Below are 21,766 nucleotides of genomic sequence, written 5' to 3'. Positions count from 1 at the left end.
TTGCCCAGAATGATGAACAAGTCAACTTCTGCCTCATGATTGAAGTAGAACCTAAAACAATCAAAGAGGCCACTAAAGACAAGAATGGATGGATGCCATGGAAGAAGAATTGCAGCAGATTGAGAAGAACAAGACTTGGGAATTAGCCCCTCGACCGGAAGACAAGAACACCATTGGCACTAAGTGGGTCTATCGGAATAAGATGAATGAAGGTAAAATTGTTAGGCATAAAGCTAGACTTGTGTGCAAAGGATACTCTCAAGTAGAGGTCATTGACTTTGAAGAAACATTTGCACCAGTAGCTAGATTAGAAGCAATTAGAATGTTTCTAGCCTTTTCCACCTACAAGAGTTATAAAGTATATCAGATGGATGTAAAATCTGCCTTCCTAATGGAAATTTGGAAGAAGAAGTGTACATGGAGCAACCGGAAGGGTTTCTACTACATGATGATGAAACATTTGTGTGCTAGTTGAAGAAGGCCTTGTATGGCTTAAAGCAAGCTCCTAGAGCATGGCATTCAAGGTTAGATCAATACCTGAAGGAGAAAGGATTCAAAAAGGGGAGTGCTGATAGCAATCTATAGATAAAGAAAGATGAAACCACATGATCATTGTGGTTGTATATGTAGATGACATTATTTTTTGAGGCAATAAGGACACCCTTTGCAAAGAATTTGTTGATTAGATGCAGTCAAAATTTGAGATGTCAATGCTTGGTGAATAGACATACTTCCTTGGTTTGTAGATATTACAGCAAGATAAGGGAATATTTATCTCACAAACCAAGTATGCAAAGCATATGTTGAAGAAATTTCAAATGGAGGATTGCAAATCGGTAAGTACCCCCATGGTGACCAGAAGTAAATTAAGCAAGAATGATTAATCATCGGTGGTGGATCAAACATTGTATAGATCCATGAGAGGCAGTCTATTGTATCTAACTGCTTCTAGACCAGATATAGTGCAAGCAGTGTGCATGGTCGCCAGATTTCAAGCTGCACCTAAGTAGTCACATATGAATGTTGTAAGTAGAATATTTAGGTACCTACAAGGAACACTCAGTTATGGATTGTGGTACCCTAAAAAAAGGGAATTCATCTTGGAAGCATACACTGATGCTGATTGGGCAGGTTGCATTGATGACTGGAAGAGCACAAGTGGTGGTGCATTCTTCCTAGGTGACCGGTTGGTCTCATGGCATAGCAAGAAGTAGGATTTTGTCTCCCTATCAATTGTTGAAGCAGAATGCATTGTTGCTGCTACATGTTTCTCTCGAGTGCTTTGGATGAAGCAAACCCTCAAAGACATACAGGTGGACATCATTGATCCTATTAGCATCTGGTGTGATAATGTGAGTGCCATCAACATAGCAAAGAATTTGGTGATGCATTCCAGGACAAATCATATAACCATCAAGTATCATTTTCTCAAAGAAAAGGTTGAAGGATAGGAAGTAAAGGTGGACTATGTCTCTATCGGAGAACAAGTAGTAGACATTTTCACCAAACCATTGCCAGTAAGAAACTTTGAGTACCTAAGACACAAGTTGGGAGTTGTGTCATCTATCTTATTCCCTTGAGAAAGGAAGAATTTATATGGTTCGGGGGGAGTTCATAGCAACATCTATAACTCTTGAACCACATCTCAATACGGGTTGCAATCACTGGTAGCAGCCTAAGGGGGATACAAGTATGGGTCAAAGGGGGAGTGTACAATACCCTTTATCATTGTGTCAAAGGGGGAGAAATCTATTGGTATGAAGTGTCTTGCAATAAGTTGACATCAATGACAAAGGGGGAGATTGTTGGCATTAAGTTGTCATTGATGTCAAACTGGTTTGGCAAGGTCAACGGTAAGTAAGAAGTGGTGACCAGTATAGGAAGAGCAAGACATATGATGAAAAATGCACATATGAGTAAGCAGACAGAAGGAAGGCTACCGGTACACATGAGTTGTGTCATCTACCAGTTATCAAGCTTACCGGCAAGGCACAAATCGGGATGAAGGTTGTTTTGTTTGTTATGAAGGCACAACACCCAGTGAGCTAAACAACGAGGATGTGTTGCCAGTACAAACGATGGTTGTCAGTCATACCGGTAAGGTGAACTAAGCCGGTAGTCAACCTTGGTCAATAAAGAATGTCAAACCGACATAGGAATCCAAGCAGAGGTGGATGTTGCCAAGCATGGTAGCTGGATGCCAAGTGGAGGTATTGCACAAGTCGGTGGAATGTGCATCGATGTAACAAATTAGCAAGCATGTCAGCTTTTATGAAGAACTCGTAAGTCACGGAGGATGCCAGAGGATTGCGGCTCGAGGATTGCAAGTTGACAAAGTGACTGAACTGATCCTGCAAGAAGATTTGATCTTTGTACCCGTTTGATGAAGGAAACAACAAAGCCATTAATGGCGTATGACGGAGAAAAGCAGAAAAGCATGGTGCAGACCTCCAGATTGAGAAAATGCACATTGGAATGTGAAGCTTTGCTGGTTTTGATCGATGTCATGAAGATCATATCCACGGCAAAGCAGATTGAATCAAATCTAATTGGGTTTGAGTTGGAGAAGGCAAAACCTAAGATGGCAATGTTGAATGTGGTTTTAGGCGGGAATCCAAGATTATAAATAGATGAGATTGAGATAGAAAAGAATGATGCTTGATGTGAAGAAGAAGAGTGAAGTGAGTTTAAGTGCAGAGAAGGATCATCTTCCTTAGAATTTATTCTAAGAAAGTTGCAGTGTGAGTGAGAAGGCAAACCAGTGAGAGGGTTTAACCGGTAGTGATAGAGTACTGGTAAACTGTAGCAAGTCCAACAGTTGAGCTAATTGGTGATGAGTGATTGATTAAGAAGTCATCCAAGTGTGATACAGTGTGTTGTGTGATTGAGAGTGAAGGAAGAGTAGCCAAGATTCAGAGAGAGTAATCTCATAACTGGTAGTGTGAGATCCAGTGAAGAAGAGAAGACAGTTAACCGACAAAAACCTATTTGATCAAGAGTTGTAGAACTCATTTGCAACCAGAAGCTATAACTGTATCAAAATTGTATTTCAATATACATCACCAAGCTGGAGCTTGGTGCAGGGGTTGGTGCTCCTTGGGTTGGTGCCCTAAATGAGCAAGGATTGGTGCTCTTTGGGTTGGTGCCCTAAATCTTTGTAATTTAGTGTTTCACTTGTGAGGCTGGATTGGAGCAGTAGTCTCCAGCAACTTTTCTCACCGAGGTTTTCCCCATATTGGGTTTTCCTCGTACATCTAGTGTTGTGAGATGCATTTGTGTGATTGTCTCTTTTGGTATCCTCATTTGTCTTACCGGTTTGATTGTCTAGTGCTTAAGATAACAACTGGCATTCTAAGGTCGCTTTAAAAGGGAAAAGTTGAACCACTGATTCACCCCCCTCAGTGGTACATTGTGTTCAACACAAAACAATAATTTCATCAAGATCAATAGCAAATCTTCTAACTATATTGATACACAAGTAGCAACTACAACTTTGGGTGTGGCACCTTTATCATCAATATTTACATGTCATATTTTTACTCCTCTTTTTGAATCATTGCAAAGTATCATGCTTAGATTAATTAATGCTAATGTAATGAAGCTTCCTCCCATCAAACCCATAGATACATCTAAGCCTTTTTTAGTTTTCTTCAATCCTAACACATTTTGCCAATATCACCATCAACTTGGCCATGATACTAAGAAGTGTTATAGGTTGAAGCATGTGACTCAAGATCTTATCGATTCCAACACCATAACTGTAGAGGGCGTGAATGATAAAGAAAATAAATTCATAGAACATCCTAATCAAAACTTGCAAATCTTTAGCAATACTTTTCCTTCTCATTCTACCAATTTCGTTGAGCCTAAATCATCAAATAATATAGTTCCTACTGAGATGTGTGTAAAAGACACAAATGTTGTGAACCTTACTGAGTACAATCCAAGCCTAAACCTAAACCTCACATTTATTTCAACTCAAGAGAGACTATTGATTGACTTGATGGACCAGTATACATTACTGCAAAAATCATAGGAAAGCTCTCACGAGTACTCATTAATCTAGTATATATGGTGAATGTTATTATTGAAGAACATCTTTTATACTCAACAAATTTATCAAGATACTTATGAAAAATATGATGTTATGATCAAGGTGCATGATGACTTTATTTGTCCAACTATAGGTTCCATCACTCTCCCCGTTGAGGTTGACACTAAGTGCTGCTTAAATATTAAATTTGCTATTATCCCCACCTTTGACCAATTTCGTGTGAAGTTGGAGCATTTGTGGCTCCTTTCTATGAAAACTATTTGTTCTACCATCCATAAATGTTTGAAGTTCCCCCATGATTGGCATATTATCACTATCAACCATAGTCTTTATAATCCCTTAGCAAGATGTGGAACCTTACCCTAAATTGCTTTTGGCCTCTAAAACTTGAACCTTTGAAAGCCCAAGAAGATCTCATTTTCTTATCTTATAAAAAATTGAAACATAAAATGATATCAGCCTTGAATAAACCTAAGGATCCTTCACCTATCTCATCCTAGACCTGGACTCCTTCGTACCCTATTTATTCCTCCCACACATGCTTTTATCCCACCTCCTACATTTTATGAAGGAAAGCACCCAACATCTTTCATCTCTCAACCTAGTGAGGTTTCTTTTGTTCCTCCCCCTACAAGGAAAGAAAAAAAGCATATGTTGATTGATCCTCAACCTCCTTAAGTTTTGAGTCAAACCAAGAGAAATCATAGTGTGTGAGAGTGCCAATGAAGATGTTGTGCCAAAGCTCATGAGTTTGCTTCCCAAACCATTTCCTCCCCTAAGATGCCAAATGTTGACTTGGTCCCATTTTCTTAATCTTAGCCTAGCCCAAGGGAGGAAGTTCGTCTTAATCAACCACGTCCAAAGTTAAAATTGTCTATGCAAAATGATGATTCATTTCCTATGCGCATTAAAGATCCTATAATGATTAATTTGTATGATGATGTTGATGTTAATAATGTTTTTTATGCTAACTATAGACACCTAAAATTATCCTTAATTAAATAAATATTTATTAATTATTTGAAAATTTTATCCTAATGTCTTCTATTAATTAAATTATTTATTTATTTATTTAATTACATTAGCATCTTCCACTATTAATTAAATAAATATTTTCATTTATTTAATTAATTCACTAAGTGTTTTCTTTTTAATTTAAATAAATAGTTATTATTTATTTAGATCACTCCTTCCTAAACTAAATAAATTTTTTATTTATTTAATTTATCTAGCCCTTTACTATGTTAATTAAATAAACACTTTTATTGATTTAATTAATTCACTTACCTTTTTCCTCTTTAATCCTAGCCCTCCAACTTGTTCACATGGATAACAATCTAAAATCATAGGCATGTGACAAGTGTCATATTCCTCTTCGATCACTTTGTGCTTTCTCCAAAGTCAATCCACCTCCAAATATCCTCCATTCATCTTTACCTACCCTCTAATCCTATTGATTCTCTTTCATCTATGCGATAATGGTCATTCATCTTTTAACCTCTTAATCTAAGCCCTTGATTCTCTTTGAGATTTCTATAAAAGAGGTTTCTTACTTCCATTTTGAGGAATCTATAATCCTTAGCATACTTATATAATGCCAAAATCTCTCTAGGATCATACATCATCACAACAGGTTTCATCGTCTTTGCATCATATCCTTACATCATCAAGAAACCACGCTCCATTCTTTCATGACCTCTTGTGCATGTGCTATATAGCTGAGAGAAACCATCATCAATACAAGATCTTAGAAGAGAGGAGAACAATGAAGACAAGCCTACTTTGTATGTGAAGATATGTTTTGTTTCATTTTATGTTATTTTGCATGCATGGTAGATCTCTCTATTGATTCTTTGTTGAATTAGTTTGTAGATCTAGGGTTTTGGTTGGATCTTGTCAGGGTTTACAAATAGGTTTAAATTCAACACACACTAGCAATATGGATACAAATGATTATGATGACATGTATGATATTATTAAAATTAATCACAAGTTATCTTCAAGATTTTCAAAAGCATTAATCCTAGCTTTTAGTGACAAATTGACTCATCATTAGAGCATGGTATTTGTCTGGAACTTGTCATAGCTTCATCTATCGTTCTTTTTGTGGCTCCTCTTGTATCTTTTCCACCATTCCTAAAAGGTGTTGAGCAAGATTGGGAGGTGGATAATTCACTAGACTAGCTTCACTTATCCAATGGATTCTCTTTTGTGTGTTTGTTTGCATGTGATGTGCTTCCCCTGTGATGTTCTACTTGATATGTCTTTGTATTATGTAGACTCTCTTTGAATTGCCCTTTTTTCTTTGTTGGTGCAAGGAAATGAAGAGGCTAAATTTGTTGTGATATTCTTCTTATTCTTTTATGTGTTGTATTCATGTTATGTCATAAATGTGTTATTGTTGTATATGTACCTTTATGTTGTCTACTTGAGGATAATGCAAAGCATTGAGATCTCTCTTTTTGGTCTCTTCCATGTTGACCTAAAAATACTTTTGTTGTTCATCTTATGTGCTCTTCTCCCATAGTGCTCATAGTTCCACTACCTTTGGGGGATGAAGTCAATTCAATACAATTGTACTTGATATACATGATTTTGAAATGTGCATACTGATCCCAGTTAGCGAATCCCTTATGTTCTGTAGTACCCCTGCCCTAATCTATTTCTAATCTTGGTTTAATCTTGGTTAGTTTATCTTAATATAATGTTATAGTCAGATGTTTGATTTAATGCATAGCTGTGGATGTGGTTTTCACACTAGTTGTATGCAAGTTGCTCAGTGTTCCTATTTCGTGGTATTAATATCGGGCTAACGCTTTCATTAAGTTTATATATGTATGCATGTATGACTCTTGGTTGCAGGAGATTTCAGTTACAATGCCGCATGAGTGCGAGGTTCATCTTCACCTGGATTTGCAGGTTTGAGTGTACCTCTTTAATCCTTAGAGTTGGATTAGGTGGTCGTAAGACCCTAGTTGACCCTAGTCGTGCTCAGGTGAGCATCGTCAGTCGTCGTCGGTAATCCCTTTTTGTTCAGGTTTGCGAGTCGTCTATTTGGTTGACCTTCTCGATTTGCGTGCTTGGTGTGTATGGATAAATTGATTAATTAGTCCTTAGTAATTATTTTGATTATATATGTGTTTGTGCATTAAAGATTAATGGACTAAATTAATTGGGAGTTCTTTATGTGAATTATCGTTGATATTGGATTGCTCGTCTTAAATTGGGAGTAAGTTCAATTAAATGGTTGATTTTGAATATTAAATGCATTTTGTATATGTTGTTGAAAAAGAAAGTTTTGTATGTAATTGCAATAGATTTAATTGTATTCTGTTGGCTTTTTATATTAGAAAGGTTAAATTGAATTAATTAAGAAAATCAATTTTAACTGGGAAAAGCAATTCAATTTATTGATATAGTTAGAAAAGAATTATTTTTGAGAATTATTTTTAAATAAAAATTTTAATTCCAAAAATGGAATTTTTGGTCAACTCTTCCTTATAACCTAAAATTTTGGGAAATTTTGAGGATGGATGTTTTTGGAAAAATGGTGGTTGGAAAATATTTTTGGGATGAAATTTGGGGGTTTTGGAAGGAGAAGGAAGGTTTTTGGGAGCTGCAGATTGGGGCTCTTCAGCAGATCTTGTCAGGAATGTGAGATCAGGTAGGATCTGTTTATCAACTTAGTTATTGTTTAAAATAAAATAAAAATGGGGGTTTGAATGTTTTCATGCTATCTTGGTTCCAGATTCTCCATTGAATGCCAAGATTAAGAACTGTTATAGTAAATTGGTTAGTATGGCTAATTGCTTGAAATTTTTGTATGAAGAATAGTTCCTTTTTGGCCCATTATGAATTTGGCTGGAAATTTATTTGAGGTTTTGTTATTCCTCAATGCTTTTTGGGTGTTTGAAACCCATTTGTGTTTGGAGAGAATGAATACCATCAAAGAAAATTTGATACCAAAGCATACCTCATTGTAACCGGATATTATTATAAGTCGAAATTTATAAAACAAATTGGGATTTGTTGTTTCAAAAAAATCGAACTGTGTTAAGAAGAAAAAAAAAATTAAATATTAATTGGTTGGGGTTTGGAGGGTGGGGAGCGGAGCTCAACCTGCCTCCTCCTCCTTTCCCCCCCCGCTCACGCAGGCCGCAGCCATGGCAGCCGCAGCCCTTGCGTCCCCGCAGCCTTAGAGACCGCAGGGAGCGGCGTTCCCCGCGGTGGCCGCAGGGCGCTGCGTTCCCTGCGTGGGAGCCGCAGGTCCTGCGCCCATCGCGGCGGCGCCGCTGTGGCTAGGGCGCGGTTCCCTCTCTTGCCCTAATAAATTTAGTTTTTAAGAAAAATCTTTTTTTAATATTTTTTTTATATATAAAAATATATATATATATAACATTTTAATATTATTTAATAAGACAATTTAATTTTAGTTAATGATAATGTTTTAATGTTAAATGTTATTCATTAAATTATTAATTAATGTATATAATTAATTAATGAATAATTAATATATATGTTAATTGGTTTAATTGCATATTGATGTATTTGCAAGGTTCCATATAGGCATTTGCAAATTGAGAGGAAGGATAAAATCAAGTGTTTATTAGTTGTTAATTCTTGGAAATTAACCCCTATGTTAATAGGTTTTTGTGGAAGTAAAATATTATGTTAATTCGGAAAATGTTTACCTATTTTGTTTTAGCTCCCTTCTAGGGTATATTTCTTTTTTTTGAAACTTTATACTTATTCTAAGGAGTGAGATTGAGTGATTTTATTTCAAGAGGGTATCAATGATGTTTTTTTTTTTTTGGAGATTAAATATCTTATTTATATGGTTAACGGTTGTCTGATTATATTCATGTGAAATTGGTTTAAGAACTCATTATGGCTTAATATGTCTGTTCAATGCGTTGAACCTTAGAGAGTTAGAAAACCAAGAACAACCTATCCCTAGATGGGGTAGATAATTGCAATCTAATATAGATCGTGTAGAAAACTTGATCGATTTTTAATGTTTAGATCAATTCGGAAAAGATTGTATCTGCTGATTATTACCTATGCGAGTTTAATTCCTGTATTCGCTTTTGCTTATGTAATGGCAAGTCATGCTTTGTCTGATAGGACCTTGTCGTATGGATTGATTTGGGGTACCTGTTTCTGTCCTCAGTTCTGAGTTGACTATTGCCTTGTGGTGGTGTCGTAGTTGGTCATATCCTCTATGTGGGTGTCAAATGATGATTCGTGGTTGACGTTAGTTGGTCAGGTCTCTAGTTAGAGTACCGTCTGTCAGTATACCTCGTATGAAGTCATGTTTGACCAAATGGTGGATTTCTCCTTCTTGAACGCCGTTCGTCTGACCATGTATATTCCCTGGTTTTGAGTTCGTCTGAGTATAGTCTAGTGTCGTATGGGAAAGTGGCTTTCGATTGGGGGCCGCACCCAAAGTGGCTGCTGGGTAACCCATCGAAAGTGAGTCTAATAAGTGATAACCTAACAGTAGATTAGAATGTAATCTCTAAGTAAGATAAAATGTACCTCACACATGGGACGAGTGCTAACATAGACCCGGCATGCTGTGAGAAGGCCTGAAATGGCAAACCATCATCCTTGTCTTCAAGAGAGGATGTGTGGGTCCACATGAGGCTTGGATGGGTCGGAGGCTCGGATTAGGTTGCCAGGGTAACCCAATGTATGGGGTCGGGACCTATGAAGACCTGCCATGGTAACCATACCAGGTTGTGTGATGACACTTGCTCCTACGTTCGCTAGTGTGTTGTCGTTTTGTCCTGTTAGGAGTACCTTTGTGGGTCATCCTTTTGTCTCTGCCCTTGTGAGTATCGATTTCATGTTAGACCTTGGGTGGTGATGGCTCAGTTTTGTGGATGCTCCAATGGACCTTTGTTTTAGCTTTGATTTTGTTCAGCTGGATCCTTTTCTTTTCAAGGATCGTTTATGTATTTTTGACCGATGCGGTCGTTTGTATATTGTTTATGTTTCGCCTGGATGGCAGGATTGTAAATGGTGTAACCTCATGTATTCTTAACTTTATTAATTATCAGAGGGGTCTTGCAGTTGAGCAGACCCGAAGATGTAGCCCTTCAGGGGTGAACTCCGAGATCATTATGGTGTTATGTGGTGTTATTCTCTTATGTTTCCCTTATTCAACTTTATCATGTATGAATAGCTTATGTTAGAACGTATAAGTGGATAAGATGGAATTAACTTTAAATGCTTTTATGCAGTCCTTTCTTGAATGCCATTTTGATCGAATGCATAAGTGGTTTAGATGAGATTTATCGTAGATGCATGTATGCAATCATCTTTTAAAATGCAATAAATTGGAATATGAAAGAATGTAACTTAGAGTAATGGAATATATTCAGTTGTTGTTAAGGAAATTAAGTATGCTTGAAAAGATCTCATATGTTTATGATGAAATTCTAGTGTGTTAGAATATTAGATGTATAGCTTGTATTTTAATGAAAAGCTTGAATGAAGATTATGAATAGATCTTAATGGATGGATCTTTGCTTGTGATTTATATTTCCATCTTCTGAAAGAAATTATCCTGATTAAGAATTATCTCATTATTACGATAATTAGCTTATGGATTAATTGTGTGAGTTAAGTGAATGGTGAAATTTAAGTAATCTCGTTGGGAAACTCTTTAGGTGTTAGTTGATGTCTTCCGCTATGTAATCTGAATCTTTGATATCTTGTTGTATCTTAATGTGGTGTAACTTTTTAAAAAAAAATTATTGCACTCTAATCTTGTATTTTGGCTTATCCCTTCGGGGTTTCCTGGTGGGGCATTACATGTTCTCTCTTTTGGTTTTGTGTTCCATTGTCCTTGACTCGTCCTTGCTTGGGGGCATATCATTGTGGCAACATGCTTGTCTTTTGGATGCATATATGCTACCTTAAAGCAATTGCTCCTGATAAGGCATAATCACTTTACCACTGGGGTATACACTTTGCTCTTTGTTACTCTTTCTACACACATCACAAGATTTGGTTTCTACACTTTCATCACACACCATGACATGCCAATTCATTAGTTAAATTATTTTTCAAAATGAGCCTTTTTCTTTGTAATCTTTTGTACTGATTTTTCAATTCAAAATTTTCTTTCTCAACATGACTCATAGTAAGCATAAGGCTTACTAGGTTGTCATAGTCATGCTCTCTTTTCTCTTCATGCATTTCTCATTTTGTCTTCATATTAGTTTGATAACATCTACAGTGTCCTAAATTATACTCCCTTACAATTTTGATCACATTTGGGTCCTCGCCTTAGCGTTTGTGCCCCTAGGCTTGATGAGGACTTGATTTTGCTCATACCATGCAAATTTTACTTCATGTTGACTTTATGCACCATCCAAACCCTTTGTCCTGGCCCCAAAATTGTGTAGGACCACGGCGTGGCACCTTGGTCCTCCCAAATAGGGCCTTTCTTTGGGCCCCTTGGTCGTTTCAAAAAATGAGCGGGAAACCTAGCCTCGTGTCGGCCCATGTCATATAATCAATGTGTTTTTCGACTGACAAGTATAAAAGGAGGCTTTCATGTCTCATTTGAATGATCCACACACATGAAATTCAATTCGACATCAAGCAATCAAGCATTCAAGTCAAGTGAGCAAGCAATCAGTCTTCCTTCAAGCGTAGGAGCAGCAATAAGGTTAAGATTCAAGCATTGGACTTGACATTCATGTTCCATGTTGTTCAAGTTTTCATAAAACCCTAATTTTGTGTGGAGACAAACAAATCTTCACAAGGAGATATATCATTTGCATTTTCAGTCATTATTCAACATCTCCCTCAAAAGGAAAACATTTCCATTACTACAATTCAATTGCCTTTCATTTCTATTTCATGGTTAATTCCAAAATCGGGGTTTGACTTAGGCAAGCCCTTATTCCCAACCTATTTCCCCTTCTTTTTGTATGCAGGAAACAAGTACAGAGTTACGATCTCCCGAATAAGCATTGTTTATAGTGACAAATCAATCCCCCATTGGAGTGCAAAAATTTTGGAGGACTAGAGTGTGGATGAAATGGTCCCAGCATTTTAGGAGCTCTTTCTAGGAATAGGTTTGCATCTGCTTACATTGCTCAGATCCATGTTCATGGCTCAATTCGATGATTGAGCTTATTGTTTCCACCCTTTTCATCTTCATTTTCATCACTTTTACCCTAATTTTAGCAATTCAACTTACAAAAGAGGTATATCCATCAAAAAAACCCAATCCAATCAGAATTCTCAGTCCTAATCCTTGTTGATGTGTGACTAGATTTATTGGATTGGAACCGCCTCTTTCGAATGTGTTGGTCCCCAAGCAAAAATTAGCAGTATTCATATATCTAATTGTGGAAACCCTAATTTTTCACCAACACATTTTGGTGAACCCGATGCCTTACACTTGTAATTCTAATTTTTGTTTTCAAATCTGAGTGTTTATACAATTTCAAATTCAAATCTACATTTGCAAGTTTAAATTTTCATTGAATTTAAAAAATTTAGAGGTTAAATTCACAAAAACCCTATTTTTAAAATTAAGCTTTTGGGTTGTCTAATTTAGATTTATCATTTTGGATCTAATTATTCTTTAATTTAAAATTCAAATTTTCCTTCCTTGATCTCGTTTTCAAATTGAATTACATAAATTTAGTGGTTGAATTTACAAAAACCCTAATTTATAATTCTAAAATTTACCATGAGGGTTGCATAAAATTTCAATTTAATTTTCAAATATGATATTTATGAATGCATTTCTCTTTCAAATTCACAAATCAAATTACTTAATTATTTGGTTAATCAATCATTTTCACAAAATTTTGTATTTCTTAATCATAATTTTTAATTCAAATTCAAATTTTCCTCCTTTGTGCTCGAGTTTTACTACTATTAGTCCTACCTAGAATATTCTCGTGAAAAGAAGTTGTAGAATTAAGGCTTCCCAAAGTTTAAATACTAAGGATATGGAGCCTAATTTGGATAACTTGTTTCATGAGAATGTGGGTGGTTCTTATATTCCAACAAATGACGTCATGTATCTCCATTCTTTACATAATTATCATGATGAGGGTGAATTACTAACTAGGGTTTACATTGACCAATTGGAGAAGATTGACAATAGATGAGTCAACAATACCCAGAAAGTGAGGCTATCCATTGATTGAAAGATTAAAAAGAATGGTTCAAAGTGATAAAATTGGTGTTGATTTGTTGTGTGGCCTTGCTCATATTGTTGACACCAATATCATGTCTTTGAAAAGTTGTGTCGAAGTCCTTGGTTACACCCAACCTTCTATTGAAATTAATCATGTATTCCCATGCCTACTTCTATGCCTAGTGTGCCTACTTTCACATCCAATATCATGGCTACTTCCACACAAAATGTTATTCTTACACATGTTAGTCAAGGGTGCAACATTGCTGATCAAAACTTTTTAATCCCTCCTTTTGTGAGTCTTCCATTTGTTACCCAATCATCTCCCATACCTATCTATCATAGTGTCCCACCTCCTTATTCTCAAGCTCCTCCTTCATTTAACAGTGTTACTGCTCCATCTCAATCAAACATATCTAATTTCAACCCATCCACTAAAGAAACCATTAATAACCTAGCTCAAACTATGTCATCCTTGCAACAACAAATAGATTCCATAAACCAATCAAAGTATGATGTGCCCATATTTGATGTAGCAAACCAATTTTCTAATGACATTGTTCGTGTTGTCCCTCCTAAACATGTAGAAGTCCCTCAATTAGAGCTTTATAATGGAAAAGGTGATCCTATGACTCATGCGAAAATATTTCAAACTTTGTGTAGTGATTTTGCCTATGATCAAAGACTTTTCGCTAAATTGTTTACTAGAAGATTTAGAGATAAAGGTTTGCAATGGTATTTTTCTTTACCTCCTTATTCTATTACATCATTTCAATAATTGGTTAATGCTTTTATTCAACAATTTCACAATAATATTGGTCATAAGATTCTTTGATTGATTTAATGCATTGTAAGCAAGGTGTTAAAAAAAAAGTGACTGGTTTTATTGGTAGATATAAACATTTGTATTCTCAAATTTCTTATCTTATGCCTAACCAAGATGTTCAAAGAATTTTCATTTCTGATTTGTAAAAAGACATTAGGGATAAGCTTCTCTATTCTGTGTTACTTCTTTTATGCAGTTGTGCACATTACTTCATAACTACTAGCTTCAAGTGAGTCAATTTGAATAATCTCCTTCAGTGGATCTGGTTGACAATCTAATGAAAGTGCTCAACAACCCTTTGTGAAGTTTAAAGTGAACAAGGGATACATCAAGTTCAATGACAACAACAATACCCAGGCAACAGCCGTGACAACAGGTGTGCCTCTTTTATCCAAATATTTTCGAAAAGAATTTACTCCTCTTAAAGAATCTTTGCATGGCATTATGACTCAATTGTTACAAAAAGATGTGTTGAAACTTCCTCCCATCAAACCAATTGACACAACCAAACCATTGCCACCTCATCATGATGCTAAAGCTCTTTGCCAATATCATTGTCAACCCGATCATGACACTGAAAAGTTTTATTCCCTAAATAGTTAGATCCAAAACCTTATCGATAATGATACCATATTTGTAGTTATTGTGAATGACAAAGGAAACAAATTTGTAGCTCCTCGGAATCAAAATCTCCAAATCTTTACCAATCCTTTGCCTTCTCATTCCACTAATGTGATTGAGTCTAAGCATCTTGCCTTTTCTCCTAGTCATCTTGGCCTTGAGTATAATAATATGGTGAATCTTATTGATAAACATACACCTCCTAAGGACCTATGTATTACATTTGATCCTAGTGAGACTATTGAAGCACTTGATGGGCCATTATACATCACTGTGAGGATCAAAAACATGCTTTCATGAGGTGTACTCATTGATCTCGCTTGCATGGTAAATGTGATAACTGAAGAATAACTTTGATGTGTTAATTAAAATATTTAATGGCTTCTCCCTTCCCGCTATTGGCTCCATTACCCTTCCCATCGAGGTTGGTACTAAATCTTTAGATGTTAATGTTTCTTATTCCTACATCAGAACAATTTCATGTGAAGTTGGGACATCTTTGGCTCTCTTCCATGAAAGTGATCCCTTCTACATTCATAAGTGCTTGAAATTCCCTCTTAATGACAAAATTGTAACAATTAGTCATAGCATGTACCAACCCACGATTAGGCAAGGAGATGTCAATCTTGATTACTTTTGGTCTAAACAATTTGAACCTCTTAAGCCTCGAAGTGATGCTCTTTTTCAATCTTATCAAAGATGGAAGAATGAGATGATCTTACCCTTGAGCAATCCTAGAGATCATATTCCCTTTCCTCTTCTTCATAATAGACCTATTCCTCCTCCCCATGATGGACCTGGTCTTTTTCCTATACCTACTCCTCCTTTATATGTTGTGGTTCTGCCTCCTTCATCTTACAAAGGAAAGTGCTCGACATCCCCTATCTTTCAACCTAAAAACCTTCTCCATTGCATCCTTCTTTAAAGGAAGAAAATAAGCCTATGCCTATTGATCCCACGCCTTCACAATTTTTAGCCAAAACTAAAAGGAACCGTTGTACGAGAGAACACCAATGAAGACATTGTGCTAGAGCTCGTGAACTTGCTTCTCAAACTATTTCCTCCTCGAAGACTCCAAATGTTGACATAATCCCATTTGTCCAGCCTTAGCCTAACCCTAGGGAGGAAGTTCAACCTAAATCTCCAAGACATAAAATGCTTAAGAAAAATGATGGTTCATGTTCTATTCTAATTAAAGAACCTATTTTTATAAATCTTGATGAAGAGATGGATGAAAATGATGTTCATACTAACAATATTGATTCAAGTGATGAATATGAATATGTTGATGTTGACAATGATTTATTTAAACAATTTTCACAAGCATCAATCCTAGCTCCTAGTAATAGACAAAGTGATCTATCTTTAGAGCATGGTCCTTGTTTGGAACTTGTGATAGCTCCATCTATTGTTCTCAACATTGCTCCTCTTGCATATTTTCCACCTTCCCAAAACAATGTTCAGCGAGATGGGGGGCAGATGACTTCCTTGATTAGCTTCACTTGTGTTGTAAATCCTCTCTCTATATATCTCTCTCTCTCGCTTGTTTGTAACCTTCTTCTATTTGTTTCTCAGTTATTCTCTTTGTTGTCCCTAGTGTTGTCTATTTGAGGACGATGCAAAGCGTTGAGATCTCTTTTGGTCTCTCTCATGTTGACTCAAAAGACACATGTGTCATTCTTCCATAGTGGTTCTACTTTCTTTGGGGGATGAGGACAATTCAATGCAAATATATACATGATATACATTATTTATCATAAGAGCATATTGACCCCAGAGTTAAGTAGAACCCTTATGTGTTTTATGTTCCGTGATCATTATCGTTTGATTTGTCCCTCTTGGGGGCATATCATTGTGATAGTGTGCTCATCTTTTGGATGAATGTATACTTCTTTAAAGCAATTGCTCCCAATATGGCGTGCACAATCGCTTTAACGTGGGGGCATACACTCTACTCAATGTTTCTCTCTTTGCACATATCGATATTCAAGTTACTTAGCAAAACTAGCCTTTTGCTTTGTAATTTTGGTATTTTTCTTTCCATGACTCATGGTAAGTGAACCTTACTGGGCTCAGTCATGGTTCTCTTTCTCTTTCTTATGATATCCCTTTTATCTTGATCTAGAAGTCGTAAGATACCTAAAGTCCATTGGGGGCTTAGTGTGTCTTGCCTCCTTAACATCTTGATGAAAGTCTTTCAATGTGAACCTTTGTACTTGTTAATGAGTTCCTCATTTCCTATGGGTGCCTTTTTTCTTTTGATTGACCCGCTTTGTTTTTTATGCAAATACCTTTTTCCTGCTTCAACATGTGTCACTTTGTCGGGCCTTGTAAAAGGCATTTTCTCCTTGTCCTCATTGGGCTCTGCCTGACTGTCACGTGTTCTTTCATCGACATTTTGTCCTCACCATCCTAGGTCCGCTCATCATTGGTTGAGATTACCACGTATCAGGTTTGCGGGCATTTTCTTTTAAGCAGATAAAAAGCAAGGCCTGGGCTCCACCTGAGCGCCATGTTTTGAGCCTGCAGGCAAGAGGAAAAGGTATGAAGAGCGTGCAAGTGGAGTTGCCACGTGTTTTCAAATGTTGTTATGGAAAAAGCCAAAAGATGCAGAGAATGGGAGGTAGCTATGATAAAAATAATTCATAGGGGAAGACAGTTATGACGCCATCATGACATGTCATGAGGTCGCTCAAAAAGGAAAAACAAAAAGTTACAGGAGGCACGAGATCGAACAAGGAAGGCGGTTGTTTGGAGATTTGCACCCTTTTGCAGGTCATAAATTCAGTTTATGTTAATTTGCAGGTCATATATTCAAGTTATGTTAATCTTAGTGTGGGTTCACATTTTCAGAGCAATTTTAAATGTTTGATCAAACTTTAGCATTTTTATTTTGTGTTTTTTTCACAGACTGTGCCAATTTTCGGCCTTTCTACAAACTCTGCATATTCTATACTATGTTTTATGTCATTTAAGAGCAGATAAATAGTTTTGTGTCTATTTTAAGCTTTTATTATTCTAAATACCATTAATTTTGAATGAATAATATTATAGAACTCTTTCATTCCAATTTATGATCATATTTGGAGTATACTATGCCAACAGTAAATCAAAATGAATGTGATAATTATGAAAGACATTTGGGTTCTGAATTATGCATTTGAATGTGTGATTTATTATTATTCTAAGTTTAAATTCCAAATTCTAGTGTATCTCCTTGTTTATTTCAGTTTGTTAATCTTATTTCCCTTTTCCCTACCACACATGAAGAGACGACTTCTAAAACCCTGGAGGTTGTTTATTAAGGCGCAATAGGTCCCCTACTTAATGAACTTCTCATAAGGTTGTTGTCTTGAAAGTAATTTTGGGCATCAACAGGTTTCTTTTTCTAGCACGCTTGTTGGGATCAAAATTCAATCAACTTAGTGGGTGTATGAGCCACAGACCTGTTACTAGAAGTCAAACCGCTCTAAATCTGAATTTGCTAGTTCCACCTCTGGTAATTGTCCAAGCTAGGAGTTTAGGAAAAGGTACGCAAGCCCAAATTCAAGCTCTTGTGATAATGGAAATCCCTCCTAGAAATTTTGTCACATGGAATAGTGGAAGTCCCCTCATTCCACTTGCTCCTCCTAACTAGTGCGATGTTATCCCAACCTCTCCATTAAAATCTTTTATCCAAATTCACTGGAGAGGACTCTAAGACCCCCCAAGAGCATTTGCAGGATTGAGGTGATGTATGTATTGTGTACAACATCACCCAAGAAAATGTGGCATTCAGACTACTTGCAGCCTCTTTCAAGGGAAAAGTTCAAGATTGGTATAGATCCCTCATGCCAAATTCAATAGGGTATGGGACCAGTTGGGAGACCATTTTTTTTAATACTTCACAGAAAAAGGAGACAAATCTTCTTTGTTGCGATACTTGATAACCATAAAACGGGCTCCCCAAGAGGCTATTACCAATTTTAACACCAAGTTTCATAAAACTTGGCAAAGAATCCTTGTCAGTGTTCGCCCTGCTACGAACATGGCGTTTGTTTTTTTATCTCATAGCTTTCAATTCTAATATATATGTCATGATCCAATCCCTTGGTCGTAACACGCTTCTAGATGCATGCGAGCTGGCAGTCTAGGCATAAAATAATCTTATTGATGCTGGGAAACTTCCTCTAAGACCCCCATGTTGGTTTTCCTAGAATTATTAGGCCAAGCCCCGAAGAAATTGCTCCCAAGCACATCAACCCAGCCACAATCCATGTATTTCTACTCTAATTCCCAACAAAACAATGTTGTCACTTCTTCCTCATTAGTAGCCGAAGTAAATGATATGAAAAATCTACTATGAAACTTCTCAAATGAAATAATCAATATGAAAAGGAAACAAACAACTCCCACAAGACCCCCTTTTCAAAATTACCAAGCCGAAAGGCCTCCCTATCAGCAAAATCAATATCAAGGAGGCACTAAAGCTAATCAGCCACAACCAAATAACCAAATTGTGCCAGTATCGACCCCTGTGAAAGCTATATCACCAAGTCAAAATAAAGAGTTGGTTGTAGGACAAAATAACTTGGTGGATGATACAAATTCTTGGTGCTTCCCCTGTAACGATACTCACACACCAAGAAATTACCCCCGAGGAAATCTGTAGCAGAAGGTGGCAGAGCAACGGAACCAAGGAATTAATCTTGATGTTGGAGTGTACAGTTCCCCTGGGATGGACAATGTTGTGCTCACCGCACAAACGTAGGGCATGTCTTTTGAGCAGGAAGCCCAAATCACCCCAGACCATGCACTTTTTTCATGGATGGAAGGTGAGGAAGCAACATTCACCAATGACGTTGTTGTGCCTGACCCAAATATTCCTCTAGTGCAATTAGACTACAACCTTCACTTAAAGCTCATATTTACGGGTGAGTCGGTGGTGCAACTGTCAGACAACTCAAATAACCAGAGGACAACTAAGAGGGGGAGGGTGAATCCGTTGTCACCAGATTACAAAACTTTAAGCATTCAAAACCTTATTACCGGAACACATAAACTCAATACGGGAATAACAAATATATCAATTAAACATAAGCATAAATCACATTACAGTTACCATCCATTCATAACACATGACACCAAGATTTGTACGTGGAAAACCCGCTAAAGGGAAAAACCACGGTGGGAAGCCTACCCACAGTCAAATAAGACTTCTGCAGTAAGTATGTGATTACAATATGAGGGGCCTGCACATGCAAGAAATCCAACAGCCTAGAGTGCACTGCTCATCACAAAAAGGAGCCTCACTAACTACAAAAACATCAGACTACAATCCAAAAAGAAGAGTGAACTGTAAGTATAGCATCTCCTATGCTTGAGTACAGTTCAGGTTAAGCTCAATATCGAAGGCCTTAAACCTCTCTTACAAACCCAATTTGATCACCTATGATCGACCAAACCTTCTGCATATGATTACAATATTATTCGCACCCAGATAACCATAATCCCATATCCCCATGATCTACAAAGAGATCTTACATCATATTTATACCAACCCAGGACATAAACAATTAGGTCGGCCACGAAAAATACAATACAATAATTTCATAACATAAACTCGCAATCCAATGATCAACCAAGTCATTTTAGGCCAAAAACAATGTAAACCAATCCTTAAACCCCATCAGTAATGCATCGAGAACTTCCTCCAACATGTTACAGAAACTGATCCATAACCTAGATAACACTGGACCCAAAATAGGTCACCATAAACCAAATCCAACACCACCGATGAACTCGAACATGAATAAGATAACCAACAGCATCCCGAAACCCATCTAGAAGCCACACCAACACCACTTATCACGTGCATCAAAAGATCTTCAACAAAGCTTTGTCGGTAAAACCCTTACCAATGACCAAAAGACTTACTAGAACAAACGATAGCTTCTGAGTCATCAATCCTGAGCCAATAGATTGTGATACATAGCTAAATAGCATGAATGATAGATCCAAACCAATTCCACAAACCAAAGCATACCGGATCAATACCATAAACCAACCACTCTACCAGAACCAACCAAAAACCGGTAAACAACCAAAAGAATTGGTGTTACCACTAATAATATGATGAAACTATAAAGATCCGGTCAACTACTAAGAGTGGGGGGTGAATCAGTAGATAGAAAATAAACTAAACTTTCACCAAACAAACTTTCAACTCTAAATCAACTCATAAAGTATACCGGTTTAGACACTCAGACAAATCTGCAACTGGATTGTTATTCTTTACCGGTTGTCCTAATACTCAGTGACACAATGTAATAAATCTTTAAACTTAAATACCATTTGACAAGTCCTTAAACCACTTATTAATACCAGTAAAAACATATTTCAGATCATTTTCGGTCAGACAAATATATCTATGCAGATTTACCAGTCATTCAAATCAACCATATCAAAAATACATCCACAAAATCATTCACCACTTGACACAATGATTTTTCACATGGAAACCCAAATGGGAAAAACCACAGTGGGGATGAATACCACGAGTATTTTGAACTCTTCTGAAGTTCGCCCTGTTATGAGCCAAGCCATATTAGAAGCTTATAAAATAATGTCCTGTTAGGAACAAATCCGGTTAAGGACCACTCGGTTAAGGGATTGACTACAAATACCCTGTTAAAGGTAACCTTGGTGGAGGATTTGAAATCCAAGCTAATGGATCACCTGGTTAGAGGATTTTAACAAGTCTGTTAAAGCTTACCCAGTTAAGGGATTTAACTGTTGTAATGGTTAGAGAACAATAGGTTCTTGATTGATCTGGAAATAGCACTTCCTTGCTAAATCAAATACTTTATCGCTCCTATCTGTCTTCACATCATTCTGCAGATACACCTTCTGGTTTGCCAACAATCACTTCCACACTTAATCAAATTCCCAACACTTCATTGAAACAAATCATTGACCTTATAAGAAAATACATTAGGTCAGTAACACAACACAAACCCTACAAATCTCATAGAGATTACAAACATATCGGTTCAATCTTGACTATTAGATTACATGCAATCAACATTACATTCTTCTAGGCATCTACAACTGT

The sequence above is a fragment of the Cryptomeria japonica genome, chromosome 3, assembly GCF_030272615.1.
Source record: "Cryptomeria japonica chromosome 3, Sugi_1.0, whole genome shotgun sequence".
NCBI classification, from domain to species: domain Eukaryota; kingdom Viridiplantae; phylum Streptophyta; class Pinopsida; order Cupressales; family Cupressaceae; genus Cryptomeria; species Cryptomeria japonica.
This window is presented reverse-complemented; position numbering follows the sequence as displayed.